We start from the raw sequence: 24,774 nt of genomic DNA, 5'->3' as shown, positions 1-24,774 counted from the left end.
AGCTCTTTGGGGAGGCTCATGTGGTAAGGAACTGAGGCCTCTAGCCAATAGCCAGCACTAAGTGACCCGCCGTACGAGCAGCCACCTCGGAAGAGGATCCTCCAGCTTCTATCAAGCCTTCAGGTGAGACTGTAGCCCTGGCCCACACACCTGACTGCAACCCTACAGAGGGCTTGAGCCTTCCCAGCTATCTCAAATGCTTGGCCCACAGAAATTATGAGCAATAATAAGTAATTATTGTTGTTTTAAACTACTAAGTTTAGAGTGATCTGTTATGTAGCAACAGATAACTGATATAGCATGTGCAATGGAGTTGGGCGAGAGAAGCAACAGTGCTTAATAGATATTTAAAGAAATAAATATTTGAATGAATTATTGACAAAAAAGGCTGGTGAGTGAATGAGCTAGGTTCTAGGAGCTGGGCTCTGGCAGAGTCAGAAGAAGACTTTCTGGTATTGAAGAGGTACGTGGGGCTAGAAGAGAGGTTAGGAAGGAAGGAGCTGAGCCCAGTGTATGCTTCCTTCATGGCCGCGTTTACCTATAGAAATGGTTAGAGGACTAGCTGCCCAAACCCTGCAAGGGCCACATTATCTGAGCCTGGCACTTAGAGATTACGGGAACCAGGATCAAAGGCAGAGGCCAAAGTTCTGATTAATTTATTATCACTAGTAACATTTTAACTAATAAATCTTCATAGTGTCATTTCTTTCTCTTCTTTCTCCTCTCTCCATTTCATCAATATCACTACTTCTGGTTCTATTCTCTTTCCATCTGATGCATGAAGCGAAATACAGTTGCTCCTTGTTCTTCACAGTAGTTATGCTCTGTAAAGTCACCGTGAAGGCTGAATTTCAAATCCTGAACAGTTGCTCCTAGGGAAATATGGGCTTAGGTTCTTGTGATCCTCTGGTTACAACATTTTTGTCACTCAATACAGAACCTTGTTTTATATGTATTTCTATTTAAAGATATTTATTTCATATATATTGTTGATTCATTAACCTTGAACTCATGGTCAATAGCACAATAACTCATGCTTGGAAGTAGCTTCCCTAACACATCAGAGCCTGTATTTTCTCTGTATTTTCTCTGTAAAGCACATCAGAGCCTTCTTGTACTTAGAGACACCAGACAGTAAGTACTTTAAGCACTGTACTTGGGGCCATTTTAAATAGCAAAATCACCCCCAAAAAGCACAAAAATGCAAAAACCATGGACTAAATGGGCCAAGAAAAAAGAAAATGTGTTTGTAAGAGCTAAAACAAGAAAGCAGAGTGTCACCTTGTGCAACCTAAGCATATGTATTGGGTGACCTCAAATTTTTCACTGCTTTGTGAGTGTCACAAATGACTGCAAAGGTGCTGTGAATATTGATTCTGGGGTTGCAAATAGATTTAAATGAGTAGGTGAATGTAGAGATATGGAATCCATGAATCATGAGGCCTGATCATAAGTAATTTCTCTTCCATCTCCCCAACCTTCCCTGAAAAGACCCAACCTCATCCATAAAGATATATAAATTTACCTTGGATGTTTTGGGAAAACAGTTATCTCTATGTAAGACTGTGTTCTTAAATACATTACTCCTATCTCATAAATGTGTGTTCATTTCAGCATTTTCTAGCTTGGCATCAAACCAGAAGAGGTAGCCTATGTCTCTCTAACCCCCCCCCCCTTTTTTTTTTTTACCCCATTTGTCCTAGTTGTCAAGGGGCCTCAGCCCTGAGATTCCAGCCTTCTGCTTTTCTTGAGACCCACTGAAGCATGGCTCCTGCAGGTGCTGCTCCCTCCCCTCCAGCCCCCTCAACTTCCTGTAGTGCACATTTCCAGCAGCGCTTAGCAATTGAAGGTGTCTCACTTTCACATCCCTGGGCCATGAGAGCCCTGCTATCATACAGACTGAGGTGACAGTGGGGGAAATAAGTGGTTCTCTGGGCAAAGATCACCTGGAAACAATTGCTGCCAAATCCATACCATTGAAGGGAACAAAATCAGCATAGTGCAGAAAGCTATCCACGCTTGTCACGCTCAAACCACACAGCCCCTCAATGCAAAGCAGCCCTGTTAAGATGCGCCTGGGAATTTCCTCTGAAGCTTGAAGCTGAGAAAATTGTCAAGACTTGGGTGAAAGGATACTTCATCTGTGGGTTAGATTAATTTTCATAAGAAAGAGGAGGCCGGGTGCGGTGGCTCACGCCTGTAATCCCGGCACTTTGGGAGGCCAAGGCGGGTGGATCACAAGGTCAGGAGATCAAGACCATCCTGGCTAACACTGTGAAACCCTGTCTCTACTGAAAATACAAAAAAATTAGCTGGGCGTGGTGGCGGGTGCCTGTAGTCCCAGCTACTCAGGAGGCTGAGGCAGGAGAATGGCATGAACCCAGGAGGTGGAGTTTCCAGTGAGCAGAGATCGCAACATTGCATTCCAGCCTGGGCGATAGAGCGAGACTCTGTCCCAAGAAAAAGAAAAGAAAAAACAGAAGAATGAGCCCAGCCAGAGGAAGAATTGATCTTGCTGGTTTGGTCAGGGACTGGCTGATTAGTTACAGAGAAATGACCAAGGAAGAGTGATGTGGTGGGACCACCCCACCGAGCACCAGGCTCTGCAGACAAGCACATTTGACTGGTCTGCAAAGGACTGGGGGCACTGCCTTGTGTGGCAGGATCCCACTGTGCAAAAGAAAACATGTGGACACAGACCTGCGGCCTCAACACTGAGGAACAGAACCCAGCTGCAGGGCCTGAGTTGGCCTTGCATCCACTCCACTGGCTTCATTAACAGGTATCACTTGTCCTCCAGGACGCCATCCTGAGGCCTGCCTGTGCATCACACTGCACGGGGTGCCTGGTCTCCAAGGCACAGCCTTACATCGTGCACATTCTGCTGAGCAGTTGACTTTGCTGTATGTGCGGGCCTGCACAGGGGACTTCTTAGTATACAGAGATACACATTTCAGAAACAAAAAGTGAGGCCGGGCGCAGTGGCTCACGCCTGTAATCCCAGCACTTTGGGAGGCCGAGGCGGGCGGATCACAAGGTCAGGAGATCGAGACCACGGTGAAACCCCGTCTCTACAAAAAATACAAAAAAATTAGCCGGGCGCGGTGGCGGGTGCCTGTAGTCCCAGCTACTTGGGAGGCTGAGGCAGGAGAATGGCAGGAACCCGGGAGGCGGAGCTTGCAGTGAGCCAAGATCGCGCCACTGCACTCCAGCCGGGGGACAGAGCGAGACTCTGTCTCAAAAAAAAAAAAAAAAAAAAAGAAACAAAAAGTGAAGCTAAGGATGGCAGCATGAGGCATGATTTTTACTAATGTTTAGAAATAGAGGGATATTGAAATACTTGGAAACATTATCCAAACCTTCAACACCAAATTCTCTTGCTGTGCCTTCAGAACTTAAAAGACTTGAAAGTGCACCAAGTAAAGGCTGATCTCAACCCACACATAGACTTTTTCAAGCTCCACAAGAGACACTCAGAAATCTCTTTTCTATGCCCACCTTGCCATAATTAACACAGAAAACAGGTATTATGCTTGGGTGTCAACATAAATGTTAACTCTCTACATAGTTATAAATAAACAACCAGCCCATCTGGTGCATTTAATTTACATCTAAATGATTGATTCACTCAATACGCTTGTTGAGCATCTACCATGTGCAAGTCATTATGTCAGGCGCCATGTGAGAGAAAAATGAACCTCCTGCCTCCCTGACAACAGGTAGGCAGAAATGGCTCACAAAAGGAAGAGACTAAGGATCTGGTCCGAGGGTTCCACTTTCATCCTCGGGACTGTGTGATATCCAGGTTCTCTACTATCCACACCTCTTCTTGCCTCTAAGTGGGACCGGCCAAAGCCACCTGCAGATTCTAGTTCTTGGCAGGACTCTGGCTCATGAAAGCCCACATGTCCAGTTCTCCCTGAGTGTGGTCTTCAGGGCACCCCACCCTCAGGCTCCCTTCTGGAAAGCAGGGTCCTGGGTCCACCTCAGACCCAGCAAATAGGGCATATAGACAAGAAATGTAAATTTTAAACAGCCTTCTAGGTGATTTTTTTTTTTTTTTTTTTTTTTTTTTTGAGACTGAGTCTTACTCTGTTGCCCAGGCTGGAGCGCAATGATATGATCTCCACTCACTGCGACCTCTGCCTCCTGGATTCAAGAGAGTCTCCTGCCACAGCCTCCCGAGTAGCTGGGACTACAGCGCACACCACCACACCCGGTTAATTTTTTGTATTTTTAGTAAAGACAGGGTTTCACCATGTTGGCCACGCTGGTCTCAAACTCCTGACCTCATGATTCGCCCAACTTGGCCTCCCAAAGTGTTGGGATTATAGGCGTGAGCCTCCGCACCTGGCCTGCTTCCCAGGTAGTTTTTAAGCACTCGAATGCCAGAGAACCTCTGCTATAATCTAGTATTGCCCTGTTCAAGTGCTACAGTGTGGGAGGGAGGCAAGTTGACCACGTTCAATGTGAGTGGAAGCAAGTTGGCACTTGCCACGGGTAGGGAAGGGAGCTAGGGAGGACAGTCAAGTCACTGTGCTGTGCTGGTGACTGGGCCGGGCTGTGGGCTCCACCTGGGAGACATCTCTGTAGTTCTTCTCCATCAGGAAGAAGTACATGCCTCATCACACAGGTGTGCTCAGAGGAGGGGGAAGGGACGCACACGCAATGCACATGCAATTGGTAATTAAAAAGAGAGCTAGCCACTGTGAATAATTAACTGAACGCTGGGTTGCAACCACAGTTGCCACTTAGCAACGTCCCTTGCATGCTCTTTTGAGCAGAAGAGGACAGGGTGGGGTTGCAGCCAGCAGTCTGGGGCCCATATTGACCCTGAGTGGGGCCAAGGACGTCTCCCCAGTGAACTGCACCATCTACTATGTCCCAGGGCCACCTCATCACTCACTCTTCTCTGTGGAAAAATACAAACAACTAACAAGATGCTAGACAAATGAACTCATGTTGAATATGCCTGATAGATCTTACTGTCTTGTTTTTATCTAGGCAAACCACACGTGGATGATGAGAAAGGCAGAACAGTCGCAGGCTTTCCTTGATCCTGCCCTGGTACCCATCCCAAGACCCTTTCCTAATCAGCTGTGAAGGCCTGGGGGTGAGGCCACAGCAGACTGCAATGACAACAGCCGGCAGACCTAACATCTCCTGTCTGTGCCTTAGTACCTTGCTGACGTTTCCCGCTTTCAGGCTCTATTTTACTTTTCTATCACTACCTCATTAGCATAACCTTTATGGGGACCCTGCAGCTGCCAAACACCTGACTTAAGCAAAAAGGACACAGTAAACGTGGATTAAGAAATATCCAGAATTTACTGAATGTCTATTTTTTAAAAATCACTAGCATTCTTTTTCCTAGCCAGTTAAAAAATAATTGTGGGTAACTCAGGACTGCAAGATATTACAGGGCTTATGATGGTCTCCTGAGATTTTATAATTGTCTTTCATAAACCTGAGACATAAATATACCCAATGCTTAAAGCAAAGTGGCATAGGTTATGGGAAGGAGAGAAAGATGGTTTAGCTGCATCATAACTGCAGGCAAGACAAGATGGCAAACCGCTAAACCTTCCAGCTCAAGATGGACATGTGCTCAGTGGGAGAATGTTGGCGGCAAAGGAGAGGAAACACAGACACAGGCATGAAAGCTAAGTATCCCTCCTACAGACACCCACAGAGGCGCAGAGCCTGAGGTCAGGGTTTCTAAATATGCCTGATTCCCACAAATTTGACCTACCTCCCTCTCCTGGATTCAAACGCAGGTCTGGAATCCCAGGCGCTGGGCAGTATAAAATGTGGGAAGGGAAGAAGCGCACAAATCTGAGAGGAGTATCTTAAAAGGAAAACAACTGAAACAGAGAGAAAGCACAAGACAGGCATCAACAAGCCAGAGTGCTTCCTGCTGCTGGACGATGTCTGTAATTAGGGAAGTGGGCTTTTCCTCAAAGTGTCAGCATGCAAAACAAACCAGAAAGCAGAAGTGCGAGATCCCCAGCAGCATGGGGCCTCTTTTAATTGCACATTCAAAATGAAGTCATGCTCTGAGACATAGATCCCTCCAGAACACACACCAGTTGAAGAGGGAGTCAGTGGACAGGACTGTGCCATTTAATGATTAGCCAGCCTGGAAATGCCCTTTCCCAAGTGTTTTTACCAAAATGAACTTGGTCTTGAATTGCTAGGATGGGTATAGCAACGTTTTCCTGATTGTTTTATGTTTTTTAAAAAGTCCGACATCATAACATGGATCAAATTCAACCAGAAGATTGAAACAAATAGGAAAAGCATCCTTGAAAAGATCTTAATGGAGACCTCAAGATGCTAATTCCCAGCCAGAAGACTGAAAAAGTCAAGCGGAGATGGTCTTAATGGCGGAAGGGCCAATGTGTAGGGCAGAGGAAGGAAGGGTGCCAGCTCTCTCTGTCCCTGTTCCCAGGCCTCCTGGGCAGACAGCTGCTCATGGTGCTAGCAACAGATGCAATTTTACAGAGCACCTCTGACCAGCTCCCTCAGGGTACTTTTCAAGCATCTACTAACATTCCCTTACTTTGTGAAGCAAGCAGCTTTTGAATTTCCCACTGCAGTCTGAGATATCCCCCACGCTCAAGAAGAGCCAGAAGCTCAGCCAGGTTCCACTCCACAAAAGGCCGTGAAACATCACTGGAAATGCAAGATAAAAAGGAATCCTCCCCAGAGCGGTGGAAGCTGGAAGGAGTCATGTTGATGAGTTTGCTGGGGTGGGGTTAGGAGCCTCGCGAGGGAAGTGTTCAGAAACGCAACAGTAGGCAATCTGCACCTGCACCCCAAACTGGTGAAAATGACAGCTTCATGAAAAACAGGTTCTCATTTTATAGAAGATAAACTTCAGCCACAGAGAGGTTGGGTATATGTCTTTAGTGCTGGCCAGAGTGACCATGATGATGAAGGTGATGAGGATAATGCAAAACAGCTATTCCATGAGTACCTGACTCAACAGATATCAACTGATCTGCACAACATCTCTAATGGTAGATACTATTGTCATCCTCAATTCACAGACCTGGCCATCGAGGCTCAGGAGGGTCAACTGGCTTGCTGAAGAACACACAGTATGTAGTGGAGCCAATATTTGAAGCCCACCTCTTCTCTTAGCTACCATCTTCAGGTGGCGGCAAAAAGGCACTCATAGTCAACCCATCCAAATGTAAGCTTGGGTCCTTCCTGCCTAACCTGGAGCTCCTTCTTGTTCCCTGGAGCTGGGTTCTCAATGTGTGTCTCTGGACGAGCAATGTCAGCATCACCAGGAAACATGGAAGATATGAAAATTCTTAGGGTTCCACCCTGACCTGCCAAGTAGAAACTCTGGGGTGAAGCTCTAGGTTCTGTATTTCAAAAGCTCAAGTTTGAGAACTTTGGCCCAAGAGCTCCATCCATTTATGAAGATAAAAATCCAAATTCTCTTAGATCACTCCCTTCTCTACACTGCTTAAAGTCAACCCCTTGCCAATCCCACCTATCTCACCTCTCAGCCTCCCACACATGCCCACTTGTCTCCAAAACCACATAACATCCTTTCCCTCCACATCTCTTTTGAGTAGCCCTGGCTGTCAGTGCCCCCACCTTGCTCCCTTCCCACATGTTCTAAGCTGTGGCCCTTTTCTCTGCTAAAAATCCTCCCACTGTCCAGACTACCCTTTGAGCTCAGGATAAACATGTCCCTGTCCCCACCGTCAAAACCAACATGCTTTCCCTTTGTACCACTGACCACTGTTTTAATTTAATTTACCTTTACTTTCTAGCATGTGCATTTTTGATGAATGTCTGTTTGTCCCATAAGGGCAGGAATTGTATCTGTTTCTAGTAAGACTTGAAATTGAGTAGTATGAGTCCTCCAACTTTGTCCCTTTTTTAGTGGGTGTTGTGTTGGGTATTCTAGGTCTTTTACCTTCCCAAGTAAAGTTTAGAATCATTTTGTCATTATCTACAAGACAGCTTGTTGGGATTTTGATTGGGATTGGGTTGAATCTATAGATCAAGCTTGGCAGAATGAACATTTTAACAACATTGAGTCTTCCAATGTATGAACATGCACTACTTTTCCATTTATTTACATCTTCTTTGATTTCTTCCATCAGTATGTTGTAGTTTTCTGCATACAGATCCTGTACATATTTTGTTAGATTTATGCCTAAGTATTTTTTTGTGTTTTTTGTCTTTTTGGTGCTATTATAAATAGTAATTGTTCTTATTTCAAATTTCAGTAGTTTACTACTCGCATATAGGAAAGCAACTGACTTTTGTATATTGATCTAGCATCCTGCAAACTCACTTATTGGTTATGAGAGTTGTTTTATGGATTCTTTGAAGTTCTCCATATGGACATGTGTATTATCTGTGAATAAAGATGTCTTATTTCTTCTTTTCTGATCTGTATAAGTTCTATTTTGTTTTCTTGCACTAGCTCGGGCTCCCAGTAGGATGTCGAAGCAAAGTGGTGAGACAGGACAGCCTTACCTTGTTTTCAGTATCAGAGGGAAAGTGTTCAGTCTCTCACCATTAAGTATGATGTTACCTGTAGGGTTTTTTTTTTTTTTTCCTTAATGTTCTTTATCAAGTTACAAAAGTTTCCCTCTATTCCTAGTTTAAGATTTTTTTTTGCCATGAAAGAGTGTTTTGATTTCGTCAAATGCCCTTTCTGCCTCTATTAACATGGTCATATGATTTTTCTTCTTTAGCCCATTGATGTGATGGATCACATTAATTTATTTTCAAATGTTGAACCTGTTTTGCATTACCCGGAATAAATTCCACTTACCTGGAATAAATTCCACCGCTTGGTTGTGGCACATAGATCTTTTTATACATTGTTGGGTTTGATTTTCTAATATTTTACTGAGGGTTTTTATATGTATAAGTAATATTGCTTTGCAGTTTTCTTGTAATGCCTCAACTGGTTTTGGTATTAGGTGAAATCTGAACTCATAAAATGAATTAGAAACTGTTTTCTCCATTTCTATTTTCTGGAAAAGATTATGGAAAACTGGTATTCTTTCTTTCTTAACTGTTTGGATAGAATTCACCAGTGGACCCATCTGGGTCTGAAGATTTCTGTTTTAAAGGTTATATTAATTTAAATTTTAAAGACATAGGGCTATTCAGGCTACCTATTTCTTCTGTAAGTTTTAGTAGTTTGTGTCATTCAAGCATTAGTTTATTTCACCTAAGTTACCACATTTGTGAGTATAGAGTTGTTCATGATCTTCCTTTATCATATTTTTATATCTATTAGATCAACAGTGGTGACCTTTCCTTCATTTCTGATATTGGTAAATTGCATCTTCTATGTTGTTTTTCCTTTTTTTCTTGGCTAAAGGTTTATCAATTTGGTTGATAATTTCAAAGAACCAACATTGTTTTATTGACTTTACTGTTTTCCTGTTTTTAATTTCAATGATTTCTGCTTTAATTATTTATTTTCTTTTGCTTGGTTTAGGCTTAATTTGCTCTTCTTTCTGTAGTTTCTTAAAAGTAGAATCGCAAGTAATTTGCTTTATATATTTTTTACCTAATGTGTGCACTTAGTGCTATAAATATCTCTGTAAGCACTGCTTTTACTACATCCCAAAATTTTTGATAAATTATATTTTTATTTTTATTCACTTCAAAACATTTTTTTTTAATTTTGGAGACTTCTTCTTTGACACATAGGTTATACAGAAGTCTGTTGTTTAATTTCCAGGTATTTGGGAAATTTCCTAAAACCCCCATCTTTTTGTTGTTGATATCTAGTTTAATTCTATTGTGTTCTGAGAACATAATTGGTACGACGTTTATTCTTTCAAATGTGTTAACATGTTTTCCAAGAATGTGCTCTATCTTGGTGAATATGCCATGTGAGCTTGAGAAGAATGTGCATTTTTCTGTTGTTGAATGGAATATTTTATAAATGTCAATTAGATCAAGTTGACAGTACTGCTCAGGTCATTTTAATCCTATCTATTTGGTCTATCAACTATTGTGAGAAAGAGATTAAAATCTCTAACTATAAGACAGGATTTGTCTATTTCTCTTTTCAGTCTTATCAGTGTTAGTCTTGCATATTTTGATGCTTTGTTGTTATGTGCATACACATTTAGAATTGTTATGACTTCTTGGATATTCGACCCTTTTACCATTCTGTAACAATTTCCTTGAAGCCCTGACCCCTGTTGACTACGAGTTTTTTGTCCTTTAAGTGATAAAGTGAGGAGGGTGCTGGAACTTGAGGAATTTCCTTGGGAATTCCCAGCTGAGGCAAGGCCCTTGCAAAGTGTTTTCCCTTGGAGAGTAACCTTTGTCATGGAGAAAGCCTAGATGTATTTCACAGTTACCACTCTTCCCCTCCCCTGCCAGGGCCATGAGGAGCTCTTTCTCAGATCTTCACCTTAAGAACCTAGTGAGGCTTGTATTAATCATGCCTTTTAGTTTCTTTTATTTTCTGGTAGCTCTGTCTACGGTGTTATTCAAAGAGATAATCAGCTCCAGGTGTGGACCTCAGGGCCTTGTACCTGAGCTGTGTGGGGTGCAAGTAAGACTCCCACTGAAGGCAATGTTTAAAGCTGCTGTGTGGTGAGGCAGAGATTTCTGCCTGATAGCCTCTGAGTGAGCCTGTGCCCAATATGACCTAGGCTCATACTGTGGGCCTAAATATTGGGAGCCAGGAGGACTGCCTGGTGGGTGTGCACTACACTAAATCATCACCCTTCTCCAGCTTCTGCAGGTGCAAGTACATCTGCCATACAATCAGTCTCTGCTAATGAGAAAGATACTGATTATGTTTTAGAAATATTGACTATGAAAAATTATTCTTTCATAAGAAAAATGTGTGATAATTAGAAGATTCTTATTTTGGACTTGCTACTAAGTTTAAACAGAAATATCACATTGATGAGACTGCTTTTAATCCTGAAGGCTGTGATCTGTCTACTTCTGGACTTTTTTTGCTGATGCCCTTCTGGTACCAAAACTGTGCCAGTCACATCATCCCAATAAAAATCTGCTGACTTAATTAACTAATATAAAGTGTAAGGCTAAGAGACTTTCTCTGTATTATAAAACAGGTCAACCATTTCATAACCATATCTCTTACAAAAAGAGTCAAATTTAACTTGCTTTAAAAAATTACTTCCTTGCTTTGTAAAAGAAAGAAGTAAAATATAGTTTATTCTCATTATTTCAGGTTATATGTTCCATAAAGTTACCCCCAAAACTGAATTAGCAAGTAGTAGCCCATTGCTTCTCGGGGATTATGTGCCTGAGAGCCTGTGGTCACCATATTTTCATCAGCTGATTAATGCATCACTTGTTTTATGTGTTTCTGTGTAAAGGCACCTTATTTCATATCTATTGTTGATGCATTACCATTGAACTCATGGCCAACAGCACTAACTATAACTCACACCTGACAGAGGCTTCTCTAACCCACATATTTTCTCTATAAGGCACAGCACAGCCTTCTGACACCTAGGGACACTAGATAGCACTTCAATGGGGGCTACTCTAAACAGCAAAGTCACCACAATTTGAAAAAAGGAACAAAAATGCAAAAAATATGGCACTAAGTAGACTAGGAAAAAGACACTTACTTATAATATGAGGTGAAAGGAGGAGTTGGAGTGTCCGAAAAATGCATGTGGCTAAAATTTTGTGCCACTCTGTGATATGGTTTGGTTGTGTCCCTACCCAAATCTCAACTTGAATGGTATCTCCCGGAATTCCCACATGTTGTGGGAGGGACCCAGGGGGAGGAAATTGAATCATTGGGGCCGGTGTTTCCCATGCTATTCTCATGGTAGTGAATAAGTCTCATGAGATCTGATGAGTTTATCAGGGGTTTCTGCTTTTGCTTTTTCCTTATTTTCTCTTGCTGCTGCCATGTAAGAAGTGCCTTTCGCCCCCCTCCATGATTCTGAGGCCTCTCCAGCGATGTGGAACTTTAAGTCCAATCAAACCTCTTTTTCTTCCCAGTCTTAGATATGTCTTTATCAGCAGTTTGAAAATAAATGAATACAGTAAATTGGTACCAGAAGAATGGGGTGTTGCTGAAAAGATACCCCAAAATGTGGAAGCGACTTTGGAACTGGGTAACAGGCAGAGGCTGGAACAGTTTGGAGGGCTCAGAAGAAGACAGGAAAATGTGGGAAAGTTTGGAGCCTCCTAGAGACTTGTTGAATGGTTTTGACAAAAATGCTGATAGTGATATGAACAATAAGGTCCAGGTTGAGGTGGTCTCAGCTGGAGATGAGGAACTTGTTGGGAACTGGAGTAAAGGTGACTCTTGTTATGTTTTAGCAAAGAGATAGGCAGCATTTTGCCCCTGCCCTAAAGATCTGTGAAACTTTGAACTTGAGAGAGATAATTTAGGGTACCTGGCAGAAGAAATTTCTAAGCAGCAAAGCATTCGAGAGGTGACTTGGGTACTGTTAAAGGCATTCAGTTTTATAAAAAAAGCAGGGCATAAAAGTTTGGAAAATTTGCAGCCTGACTATGTAATAGAAGATAAATACCCATTTTCTGGGAAGAAATTCAAGCCATCTGCAGAAATTTGCATAAGTAGCATTGAGCCTAATGTTAATCCCCAAGACCACGGGGAAGATGTCTCCAGGCCATGTCAGAGACCTTCACAGCAGCCCCTCCCATCACAGGCCTGAAGGCCCAGAAGGAAAAAGTGGTTTCATGGGCTGGGCCCAGGGTCCTCATGCGTGTGCATCCTAGGGACTTGGTGCCCTGTGTCCCAGCTGCTCTAGCCGTGGCTGAAAGGAGCCAATGTGAAACTCAGGCTGTAGCTTCAGAGGGTGAAAGCCCCAAGCCTTGGCAGCTTCCATGTGGTATTGAGCCTGCGAGTGCACAGAAGTCAAGAATTGAGGTTTGGGAACCTCTGCCTAGACTTCAGAAGATGTTATGAAAATGCCTGGATGCCTAGGCAAAAGTTTGCTGCAGGGGCAGGGCCCTCATGGACAACCTCTGCTAGAGCAGCACAGAAGGGAAATGTGGGGTCAGAGCCCCCACACAGAGTCCCTACTGGGGAACTGCCTAGTGGAGCTGTGAGTAGAGGGTCACCATCCTACAGACCTCAGAATGGTAGATCCACTGACACCTTGCACCATGTGCCTGGAAAAGCTGCAGATGCTCAATGCCAGCCTGTGAAAGCAGCCACGAGGGAAGCTGTACCCTGCAAAGCCACAGGGATGGAGCTGCCCAAGACCATGGGAACCCATCTCTTGCATCAGTGTGACCTGGATGTGTGACCTGGAGTCAAAGGAGATAATCTTGGAGCTTAAAATTTGACTGCACAGCTGGATTTCAGACTTGCATTGGCCGTGTAATCCCTTTGTTTTGGCCAATTTCTCCCAGTTGGAATGAGTGTATTTACCCAACACCTGTACCCCCACTGTATCTAGGAAGTAACTAGCTTGCTTTTGATTTTACAGGCTCAGAAGTGGAAGGGACTTGCCTTGTCTCAGATGAGACTTTGGACTTTGGACTTTTGGGTTAATGCTGAAATGAGTTAAGGCTTTGGGGGACTATTGGAAAGGCATGCTGGTTTTGAAATTTGAGGACATGAGATTTGAAGGGGCCAGGTGTGGGTGATACGGTTTGGCTGTGTTCCCACCCAAATCTCAACTTGAATTGTACCTCCCAGAATTCCCACATGTTATGGGAGGGACCCAGGGCAGGGGGGTAATTGAATCATGGGAGCCAGTCTTTTCCACGCTATTCTTGTGATAGTGATTAAGTCTCACAAGATCTCATCGGTTTATCAGGGGTTTCCGCTTTTGCTTCTTCCTCATTTTCTCTTGCCGCCACCATGTAAGAAGTGCCTTTCACCTCCTGCCATGATTCTGAGGCCTCCCGAGCCATGTGGAACTGTAAGTCCAATTAAACCTCTTTTTCTTCCCAGTCTTGGGCATGTCTTTATCAGCAGTGTGAAAATGAACTAATACACTGTGTGTATGACCTCACATGGCCTTGAAAGCATCATGGTTATTGATTTGGGGATTACAGATAAATGATTGGAAGTAGGCAAATTCACAAATTCAGAAGCCATGAATACTGAGGATCAATCTTATATTATCTCATGTAAGACTGCTACGGGTGACTCACATTCATTCTTTATCCATTTTGAGTGACTTCTAAGATGTTCACAAAGGGCCTCAGTGGTCACAAACAAGCTGGATGGGAAAGTACAAATTACTGTAAAAATCAATACACAGATACTAGTACTTGAAAAATTATAGTATCAGTCTCAGCTCCTGATAGTCATATCTCCCTGTATTCATTTGGTTTTCTAACAAAATGTTTCCTGCTACTCTCAAAAACATAGGTTTTATTTACATATACCAAAAATCATGCTGATGGCATGAGAAAAATCTGCCTGGTTTTCTGTTAGAGGGGTTGATATTTGCAGTCACCAACCTGCACAGCCGAGCCAGCACAATTCCTGCAGGGCAGAGAAGGCCACGCAGCCTAAATAAGGGGCACCAGAGGGGCCTGAGCCAGGCCTGCTGCTCACCAGCTAGCCAGCCTTGAGCAGATTACTCTCTACTTCCCCATCCATAAAAGGTTATAGCTTCTACTTTATTTGGACTGTTCTTCTTTTAGGAAAAATAAAGGCATAAATGGGTAAAATGGCAACATTTATTAATTTGGATGGTGCTGCACTTTTCTGTATTTTATAATTTTTTTCCCAAAGAAAAACCTTACGGTTGCTGTCCTGAATAAGTGAGATTACGCATGACCGGGGCCTGATGCTGGGCTCCCATGCTTCCTTACGATCTGACCATAAACAAGTCGAGTGCAGGGAAGCATCTCAGCTGCTGCGACAGCCCCTGCTACCTCACCCCACTCCTGACACTTGGGAGGCTCCCCATAACTCAATGTGCTGAACAGATCAAAGCCAGTGAAATGGCCTGGTTGGCCAGCAGAGAGGCTGGCGGAAGCTGAGAGTGCCCCAGGAACTTTTTTGGTCATTCTGAAGTTGCTTCCTGCTTATTTGTTGATTTTTAACCATTGGTTTCGTTTCGATGCCACATGCTCTAAGTCACTCTGTAAGATAAACATCAAAATATCAGATTGCTTGGGAGTTGGCAGAGATACTGCCCCTTCCTCTCTGAAACGACCTTGCAACAAGAACCAGAAAGAGAAATACAATGGAACCAGTGGGCACTCCTGATCCTGAGCAATAACATGCCGCAAGCAGAGCACAATGCAGCTGTGTTCACCCTGGGATTATGAAGACCCTTAGTGGGGACCAGCTGCTGTAGACTTCAGACAAGGCCTGCGGAGTGGAAGGATATACACAGCAATGGAAAGTCAATCATTTCTTAGAGTGCTGAAGAGAGGAGACTGAATGGCTGGCAGCCTCACTGGGGAGAAATACATATTAAACCAATTCATTCTCTCTCTCTCACTCTCTGTCTCTCTCTCTCTCACACACACACAGACACATTATTGAGAAAGGAGGAAATATTCTGGTCAGCTGGAACATATCCAAGGCCCCTCCATTATTTATTTCAAAGATGAGGATCCTACCCTGGGTTTGTACAATTATGCTGAAAAAATTAAAGAAGAGAAGCAACAGGAGAAACAAATGGCAAAGGACATTCACTGGAAAAATATCCCAAAAGGCAGATGAACCCATGACCACACACGGATATGGAATCAAAGAACTTAACAGAATAATCACTTGGCTAAAATAACAGCTCAAAAGAGAGGAAGAGGCAAAAAAAAAGACAACAACAATAAGCTGGCAGAGATCAGGGGAAAAGGCCAGAAAAGAAATGATGGCTATTATATCAAGCAGGGAGAAGTGAATGGATATTAACACTGCAGGCAGCATGGGGGACAGGATCTGTGGAGCTTGAGAAAAATGAAATAGGAATTAACAAAGACTTCAGGAATTCAACAGAAAAATTGAGAAAGAAAGAAGAGATCTAAAATATATAAAAGTAATATCCCTGAAATAGATAATTAAAATAAAGGAGTAGAACACATGTTTAAAGTTATAAAATTTCCAGAAATAAAAAAAGTCTTATCTACCGGGGTTAAAAGAGCATATTATCCAGGAACCTCTAGAGCAGGGGTGTGCAATCTTTTGGCTTTCCTGGACCACACTGGAAGAAGAAGAATTGTCCTGAGCCACACATAAAATATACTAACACTAATGATAGCTGATGAGCCAAAAACAAAAAATTGCAAAAAAACAAAAGCAACAACAACAAAAAAAACCAACAACAACAACAACAACAAAAAACTCATAATATTTTAAGGAAGTTTACAAATTTATGTTGAAAAGATATCTGTACTCCCATGCTTCACTGCAGCACTATTCACAATAGCCAAGATACAAAATCAACTTAAAAGTCCGTCAAGGAATAAATGGCTAAGGAAAATGTGGCGCACACACAATGGAATACTATTCAGTCATGAAAAAGCAGGAAATTCTATTGTTTGTGATAACACAGAAGAAGCTGGAGAAAGTTACATAAAGCGAAATAAGTCAGGCACAGAAAAACAAATACCTCATGGTCTCACTCATATTTGGAATCTAAAATGGTTGAACTCATAGAAACAGAGAACAAAATAGTGGTTACCAGGGGCTGGGGAGTGAGAGAATGAGGAGATGACAGTCAAAGAGTACAAAGTTGCAGATAGAGAGGAGGATTAATGATAAGCATTGATGATGATGGGTGTGTTAATTGGCTTGATTCAACCCTTCCACACTGTACAGATATAACATCACTGTGTACCCCATAATTATGTAAGATTAAATTTATCCAAAAACTTTTTAAATATTACTGGGCCTCAAGTTTCTTCTTGGAAACACATCAAGCCAGAAGACTGAAGAGTTACATCCACCCAGTTCTCAGAGGTGGCAAATGTGTCCAACCAGAGGCATAGTCCAGCTAGGCTCAGGGCTGGCAGTGAACGATTTCAGGACTTAGACTGAAATGACTGTGGAAGGTTCTGGTGCCTCTGTCAAGAATCAGAAGAACAGAAGCACAGCTATCTGTCTTCTAAACACCTGCTTCAAAATCACTCCATCTAGATGTGTCCTAAAACTGCCCATGTCCAGCCCAGCACAGCCCAGTGAACCAGATTCTAAGGGCAGCCTCCGCTGCCTAGGTGGTTCTCATGACCGCTAAGCAGAACAAGCTCCTGCTTCCATTAGTAAGCTCAATTCACAAACAAAACAAATAAACAAAAACAACAATGAAAAGCTCCAGCTGAGAACAGTGGCTCCGCATTTCAGCTGCGGGTTAGGATCACACAGGGTGCTCTTTTCCCAGCCCTAACACTCAGAATCTCTGGGGGATGGGCCCAGGCATCGGTATTTCTTGTAAAGCTCTCTAGAGAGCCTAGCACACAGCCAGGATAGAGAAGCAGTTGCTCTAGAATTATCTAGAATTATCACCTCTATGTGGAAGGTTCTGGGGTTCAAAACTGATCCAAACAGAGCTGACTGCAAAGTGAGCAGCCGCACAGGCTCCCAAACAGAGGGGAACAAGCACAGAGCTGAGCATATTCCCAGTTTCACGTGGGACTATAAAGAAGTCACATGAAAGGCACCATTCCGAAAAACATTTTTAGTGAATGAAAGTGTTAACTTAATTTTTAGACATATCAATTTTGTTAAGATAATAATTCAGGAAGAAGCATCTTGATCGCACCTTTTGCAGCAAGTGGAGCCTGAGTGCTGGTGGTGGGGTGAAGCTCCCCTAGGAGGGCAGCACGTGACTGCACTTCCTGGAGTCAGGCTGAATCATGAAAGGAAGTCCTATAATTCACAAACCCTTCAAAACGACTTCTCTTGTGGCATTTTATCTCTACTCAAATTAAGCAGCACAGGAACTCCAGAGACAGGCCAGCCACACATCTCTGCCCCAGCGCCTGGAGTGAGGCAAGGCTGGAGCCGGGGGGCCAGTGGCAGGACCCCTCCTCTGCTCACTGGAGCGCCTCAGAATGCTCCCTTCTCAGCCCGCCTTGAGTACTTACAAAATGAGCAAATGGAAGGCATTCCCAGAAACAAATGCCTTGTTTCTTGGACTTGAACGTACAAGGGCCACTTGCTTAAAATCTTATTTTTTTTTGTTTTGCCTTTGTGAGAAACACATTCCCTCCCCATATCTTCTTTTCAAAATGGACAAAACCTCAGGTTCCAGATGTTTCAAGGAAACTATGTTGGATTTTTTTTAACCAAAGAGAAAGGAACAAGCACTAAGGTTTTCTCCAGTCCCTCAAGACCCTCTTGAGCAAAAACTTGGTTTGTTCTTTCAGAAATTATTCTGAACCAAGAGTGCTTACCCCAAGGATACGTGACTTCGTAGCTTTCTCCAAGGCTGTGTTACCATTTGGAGGACTGCTGCAAGGAAATAGCTGGGAACGATGTCAGTTCCTGGGTGACTGAGAAGTAATATTAGAGTGTGTGTGTGTGTTGTGTTGAGCAGGAGAATGTTACAGCCTTGGGGATGGAAAGGGCCAGGCCAGAGCCCCATGGACAAGACTCAAGTTCTCATGTCAAAGGAGAGGGCACTCCTGCTGCCCTCATCAGTTCCCAGGGTCAGATCCTCTTAAGAAAACTGGGAGCTGCAGGTTATCAACACGTGAAATAGTGGCGAGTGTTACCATGCACTCAGGCAAGGGGTGGCACTGAGAGCTGGGAAAGCGGAGAGGTGGGTGGAAGTTCATGTCCCTCCTGGACTCCTCAGGGGATGGGCTGAGAGCAGCTTGGTGTCTGGCAGGCCTTGCTGCAACAATGGAAATACCTGTTCTACTCTGCCTGACACAGACCTACCACCCACGTGTGGCAACTGGTCCCTGAAACATGGCCAAGGTGACTGAGAACTGAATTTTAAATTTTAAATGAAATTTAACATTTATTTTAAATGGTTTTGAGTAATTGAACGGTCAACGGCCACATGTGGCTAGTGGCCCCATACTGAACACCCTTAGCAGGGATGACAGATGACATGATGAGCTGCATCTTCTAAACACACCCCCAGGACCAGAGACTGTGCGGTCCTGGCAATTCTCCCTTCCAGAAATTCCTTCTACTTGGGCCAAACTTGAAGGCTCTGGGTTTTCTTTTGATAATGGGGGCGATACATTTTTCTCTAAATATCTAGTTGACTGTATCCAAGTCATATCTGATACATTAAAATATGAGAAATAACTTTAAGAGTGCCCACAATATGCAAAGAGGGTGCCATGCTGGGAAGAGAGTATAACAAACTCTCCATGCCATGGTCTCCAACCGGACATTTTAAAACTGCAGAGGCCAAAGTCATGCGAAAAAGTCTCTTAGAGCTTCTGAGTAAGATGCCCCCTGGGGGAGTGACCTTGTCTAGTGACTGGGGATGTGAGAGTAGAGGACAACACACCCCCTATGTGTTGCTTATTAAACCCAGCAGGGCCCTACACACATGATTAGGATCTAGACACAGCTTATTTGCTTACGATACTGTTGGGCAAGAGCCACTCTGTCTCTGTGACCCTCTCATAAAATCTTTTTGCTTATAAAAGAACTCTCTCTTCAATTCCCTGGTAACCAGTAGCTATTAATCCTTGACATCCTGTACTCAACCATGAACATTGACAGCGGGCCTATTCTTTGTGAGCCAGTCTGATTGGTGCTTTGCATAGAGCATCTTTGAGCTTGATGGCAACCCAAGGGCTAGGTATTTTTAACCTCATTTTGCAGATGGGGTACTACCAGCCCCCAGAAGTTTCAAGTGAAGGATGGAATCTAGAGCCCAGGGCCTGGTCTGCTTCTGACAACCACTCTGCCCTCAGAGAGGGCTTTAGAGCCACTTCTTGGAACTGGACGTTTACACGTCAAAGGCACAATTCTAGAGATTTTATTATAAAGTGTAAACACGGGGGCAGGCGATGACTCCAGGGCGTCTCCTGGGTGAGTATGGCACAGTGCTGATGGAGGCAGCTGGGGTGGGGAGGTAGCAGCAGCAGCCCATCCCCTAATGACCCACAAGAACAGCCCTTCTGGTCACCATCAGCTGCAGCCAGTGAGGCCCAGAAGCCAAGCCACAGACACCAAGAAACCATGGCCCAAGTTCTCAACCAGAAGCGAAATTGCTTACGTCCTTCTCACAAGAAAAAAAAGTTTCACACAAAGCATGCAGATGACAAATAGTCTGACAGAATAAAGCACGGTGGACTAAGCATAATGTTAAAAAAAAAATCTTAAAGACGAAAACCATTCAAATCATCTTGTGTAGAAAATGTTACAGGTCAGTTTTCCTATCTGACCAGTGCACATATTCTTCCTCTGAGAATTATTTCCTGTGCATTCACCTCCTGCAAGGCTTACAGCTGCATGCTGAGAAGGCACTGACATTCTCACTCTACAGCCTTCCTCCAAAAATTCTGCAGAATGGCATACCTTAGGAGAATATAAGTTCCTGTGGAAAGGACTCTTCGCAACAGAAAAACACGAGCCCTCTCTCTCTTGATCACACACACACACACACACACACACACACACACACACATATCAAATGGGGAGGGGCCACTCTGGCCTGCCCAGTGTCTTTGCAGTCAAAGGCACACACAGCTGCCTATACACCCAGCATACCAATAAATTCCAATTTGGTGGCATCCTCGTCAGCCTTTAAAGATGTGTTTGTGTGCTATGAAATCCTACGAACTAGCTGTCAAATGGTGGTCCTCAATCTTGGCTGTTGCACTGGGTGGGGTGGAGTAAGAATGGCTTTAAGAAACATCTGAAGGCAGGCTGCACACTAGAGCACCCCAGTGTCATTGGAGGTGGTCTGGGCTTCAGGACCTGAGTGACAGCAGGGTGCAAGCATGTTTGAGACCACGGCTGTATACCTTTGGGTGAACCGCTGAACCTCTTGAAGCCTCACTCTTCATTGGAGGACAGAATGGTGCCAGCAGTCACGATGCACGATGTGTTTCTAAGTTACTTCTCTTCCTGGTCTCATTCTACTCACCCTTTCCCCCCAAGGAAACCTTCTTATTATCATTTTTCTAAACTGAAAAATATACACAATCCTGATCATTGTAAATGCTGCAGGCACACTGAAGTAGGCAGAATAAAAATGTAGATTTCACCTTTTTCTCTAAACCAATTATATTCCCCTCCCCCCAAAACTGCTGTTCTTAATTTGGTGCTTAAACTTCCAGATCACGCTACATATTTACATACACATGTGTACACACTGGACAGAATATGTATAGGCAGAAATGTATGTATAAGTAGTAAACAACAATCCAATATCACTTAAATTATTATGTGCATGTGTGAGATTTTTAGTTTTTACTTATTATGATTATGATTATGATTCTTGAAACAGAGTCTTGCTCTGTCACCCAGGCTGGAGTGCAGTGGCATGATCTCGGCTCACTGCAGCCTTGACCTCTTGGACTCATGCGATCCTCCCACCTCAGCCCCCCATGTAGCTGCGACTACAGGAGCACACCATCACTCCAGGCTAATTTTTTTTTTTTTTTTTGTATTTCTCATAGAGGTGGGGTTTTGCCATGTTGCCCAGGCTGGTTTCAAACTCCTGAGCTCCAGCAATCCGCCCACCTCGGCTTCCCAAAGTGCTGGAATTATAGGTGTGAGTCACTGCACCTGACCCAGCATGAGTTTTTTAAACAAATATAATGATATGTCACATCTTGCTTTTTCACTAGTAGAACTTGGACATTGTCATATTTGGTGAATGAAATAAATTCCACATTTTTTAGAAGACTGCATAGGATTCCAACGTATGAATCAACTGCACTTCCCTTAGTGGGTTTTTTTTTTTTTTGCTATTATAAAATAAAATGTTGTAATGAATTACAGTATGCATATGTATTTCTCCACTTTTGTCAATTTATATGTGTAATAGGTTCCTAAAAGTGAAATTATTCAGTGAAAGCACTTGTGTTTTAAATTTTAAAAGATATTACCAAATGGCCCTGTCAGCACCCACCTGTATTTTTTTTCTTATTGATTTGAAAAAACTCACTGCATATTAAAGCTATTGATGCTTTATCACAAGCATTGAAATTAAATATATCTTACCATTTTTTCATTTATTTATATATGTTTTCATCTTATGGGGATTTACTTAAAATTCTAGGAAATCGTACTTATCAATCTTGTGGTGAGTATGATTAAAAATTCATATGTTTTATCACATTTAGGCAGGCCTCTTCACAATTATTTTAAAACTCACCTAAGTTTTCTTTTAATAGCTTTATTATTTCAATGCTATATTTTTATTCTTTGTTCAGCTTGGAATTTATTTTGATATAAAGAGCAAAGTTTTGTTTTTTTCCAAACGATTTGCAGTTTTCCCAAGACCATTCATCCATGGCCCTGTGCCTCCCCTGCGTGGTATGCAAAGCCTCCCTTGGCCCATGCCTGCATGGTATTTGGGCTCTACTCCCCACAGCAGCTTCACCTTGCAATCTTGTGGAGTCTGTCTCCCTCAACACCTTTATCTTACATTTCTTCCCTGAGTCTTCTCTTCTCATAAGTCTCTCTCTCTTTTTTAAAGTTTTTGCACATCTAAAGTGAAAGAAACACTTTACCGTAAGTATTTTAATGTGCTTAATTGTGTTTGCTGTTCACACTGACAAAATTCTGGAATCATCTATACAGCACATTTCGGGGGCCTTAGACATCTCTCCATCTTCGGATCTGGAGCGCTCCCTGGTGCTCTTGGCATCACAGAAAAGCCATCAAGGGGAGGTGCCAGTCTTCACTCACCCATTTGTTACAGGTTGAATTGTGTCCCCAGCAAATTCAAATGTTGATGTCCTAACTCCCTAACTCCTCTAAGTGAGACCTTACTTAAGGACAGGGTCTTTACAGCAGTGATTACGCCACATTGAAGTCCTTAGGGTGAGCCCTGCTCCAACATGACTGGTGTCCTTACATGAAAAGGAGATCTGGACCCAGAGACAGGCACAGAGGGAGCATGCCATGTGGAACTGGAGACAGTCACCCACCAAGCCAAGGAGACACCAGGAGCACATTCTCCCACCCAGCCCTCAGAAGGAGCCACCCCGGGACACCCTGACCTCAGTCTCTCTGGCCCAGAGTAGGGAGGCGACACACTGGGCTGTTCAAGCCGTCCAGTACGCGGTGCTTTATGAAAACCCGATCGGACTGATACTCCATTCCTCCATAACAGACACTGACACAGCTTCCAGAGTCTTCTTAGAAGAAATAAGCTAAGAGGAATACCTTACACAGAAGTCTTTGCAGACACTGCTGGTTCCTTCGGAGAAATCATCCCTCGCAAATACTTGCCTTTCTGTCTTCTTTCTAGCCTGAGTCCTTCTCCCCAGCTGCCAAGCTGCTTTCCCTTGACCAAATCATTGAAATCCCTCCTGCCTCACAAACGTTTCCATAACAGGAGGGAAATGGGTCTGAGATCTGTCCACACCTGTCCCCTCCCAACCCTCATGACAGCAACGCAGGCAGAGAGCAGCAGTTCTGCCCGTAGGGAGATAGCCACAGACATGGAGGTCTGATGTGGGAAGGACAGAGACACTCACTGCTAGCGGCTCAGTGCTCACTTCCCACGAGGCTCTAGTTCACTCTGGATAGTAAATTTATCTCTGTGGAAGGAAGGCATGCACAAAAGCTTCACTGTTCTCACCTGAACCTCTCATTGGTTTGGGATTGTGTCTGATTCCTATTGTATATGCTTAACTTTTCAATGCAAAAGCCACAAAGATCATAACGAGTTCTGTGTAACCATTGGTGAAGAGTAAAATCGGCATGTCTGACAGAGCCTGTGTCCTCCCTCTGCCTCTCCAAGCTTTCCTGAGCTGCTGACAGGACTCCAAACCTGCCCACCACTTATGCAGGATGGCAGATCCTCTTTTATGCCTTATTAGAGTAGTGGATACGGATTCTGGCTCTGGATTAGAAACACCTCGTTTTGAGAGTTCTAATCCCAGCAGCATCACTTAGTGGTTGGACAAATCCCTTCACCTTTCTGAGCCAGTTTCTAATCGGGTTGAATTAGATGCTCTGCATATTTAAACAGGCTTCTAAGAAATCTATGAATTTGGACTCTCAGTGTCCTAATAAGCAGGACAGACTTCATGACGGAGCTACAAGATCACCGGCAGTGATTTGGGGAACCTAACGCCAAGGCCTGCGATGCAGCCTGCTCAAGCCAGGCTCTTCCCCTCGCCCTCACTGTGAGTTCCTTCACGTAGCCATGACCATCAGCTGATTGGCGTTGCTAACCGAAAGGAAGTGGTGGCCTTCCACCTCAAGCATATGCACAGCTATAAATGCAGAGAAGGGGAAGAAACATGAAAAACAATATTACAGAAAATGAAGTCACAGCACACTGAGGAGCTGAGGAGATATTCCATGGGTAGCTTGGCGATGAATGCTGTCCTTGAAAGGCATGAAGCAAGACAGGCTCACACTGAAGGGGGCAATCACAGCCCCCAGTGTAGCAGGCAGCAGTGTGGGGGGTGCAAGGTGGGAGAAGGCCAAGAGCGGGGTGCCTTAGAAGTGACAGAGACCTGAGGGAGGAACAGGGAGGAGCGGGAGGACAATGGCAGAGTAGATGCTCCCCAGCTCCAAGAAAGCAGCAGAAGCCCCCTTGAAGGAAAATACATGTGTGTGGCTTCGTTTGAATAGGGAAGGCACGGCCACATCCACAAAGAATGGGGAGTTCCTGCCACCCACACACCACACAGACCAGTTATGGGCCCATCCTACCCTGTGCACATCCAGGT

At 43.7% G+C, this 24,774-nt stretch overlaps 1 protein-coding gene across 16 annotated transcripts in view; it reads right to left on the bottom strand.

Annotated features, from left to right (window-relative positions):
* Window positions 1-24,774, bottom strand: part of SYK (spleen associated tyrosine kinase) — a 128,304-nt gene that overhangs the window by 96,349 nt on the left and 7,181 nt on the right. For 4 of the 16 annotated variants that reach the window (XR_012424873.1, XM_065530797.2, XM_065530796.2 and 1 more), the window contains exon 1: window positions 5,753-5,912. The exons of the other annotated variants lie outside the window; for them this stretch is intronic. The gene's annotated coding sequence lies outside the window, so the exon portion shown is untranslated. Of the gene's footprint in view, window positions 1-5,752; window positions 5,913-24,774 lie in introns of those variants that run through there. 16 annotated transcript variants of the gene reach the window in all.

The sequence above is a fragment of the Macaca fascicularis genome, chromosome 15, assembly GCF_037993035.2.
Source record: "Macaca fascicularis isolate 582-1 chromosome 15, T2T-MFA8v1.1".
Taxonomy (NCBI): Eukaryota; Metazoa; Chordata; class Mammalia; order Primates; family Cercopithecidae; genus Macaca; species Macaca fascicularis.
This window is presented reverse-complemented; position numbering and strand designations above follow the sequence as displayed.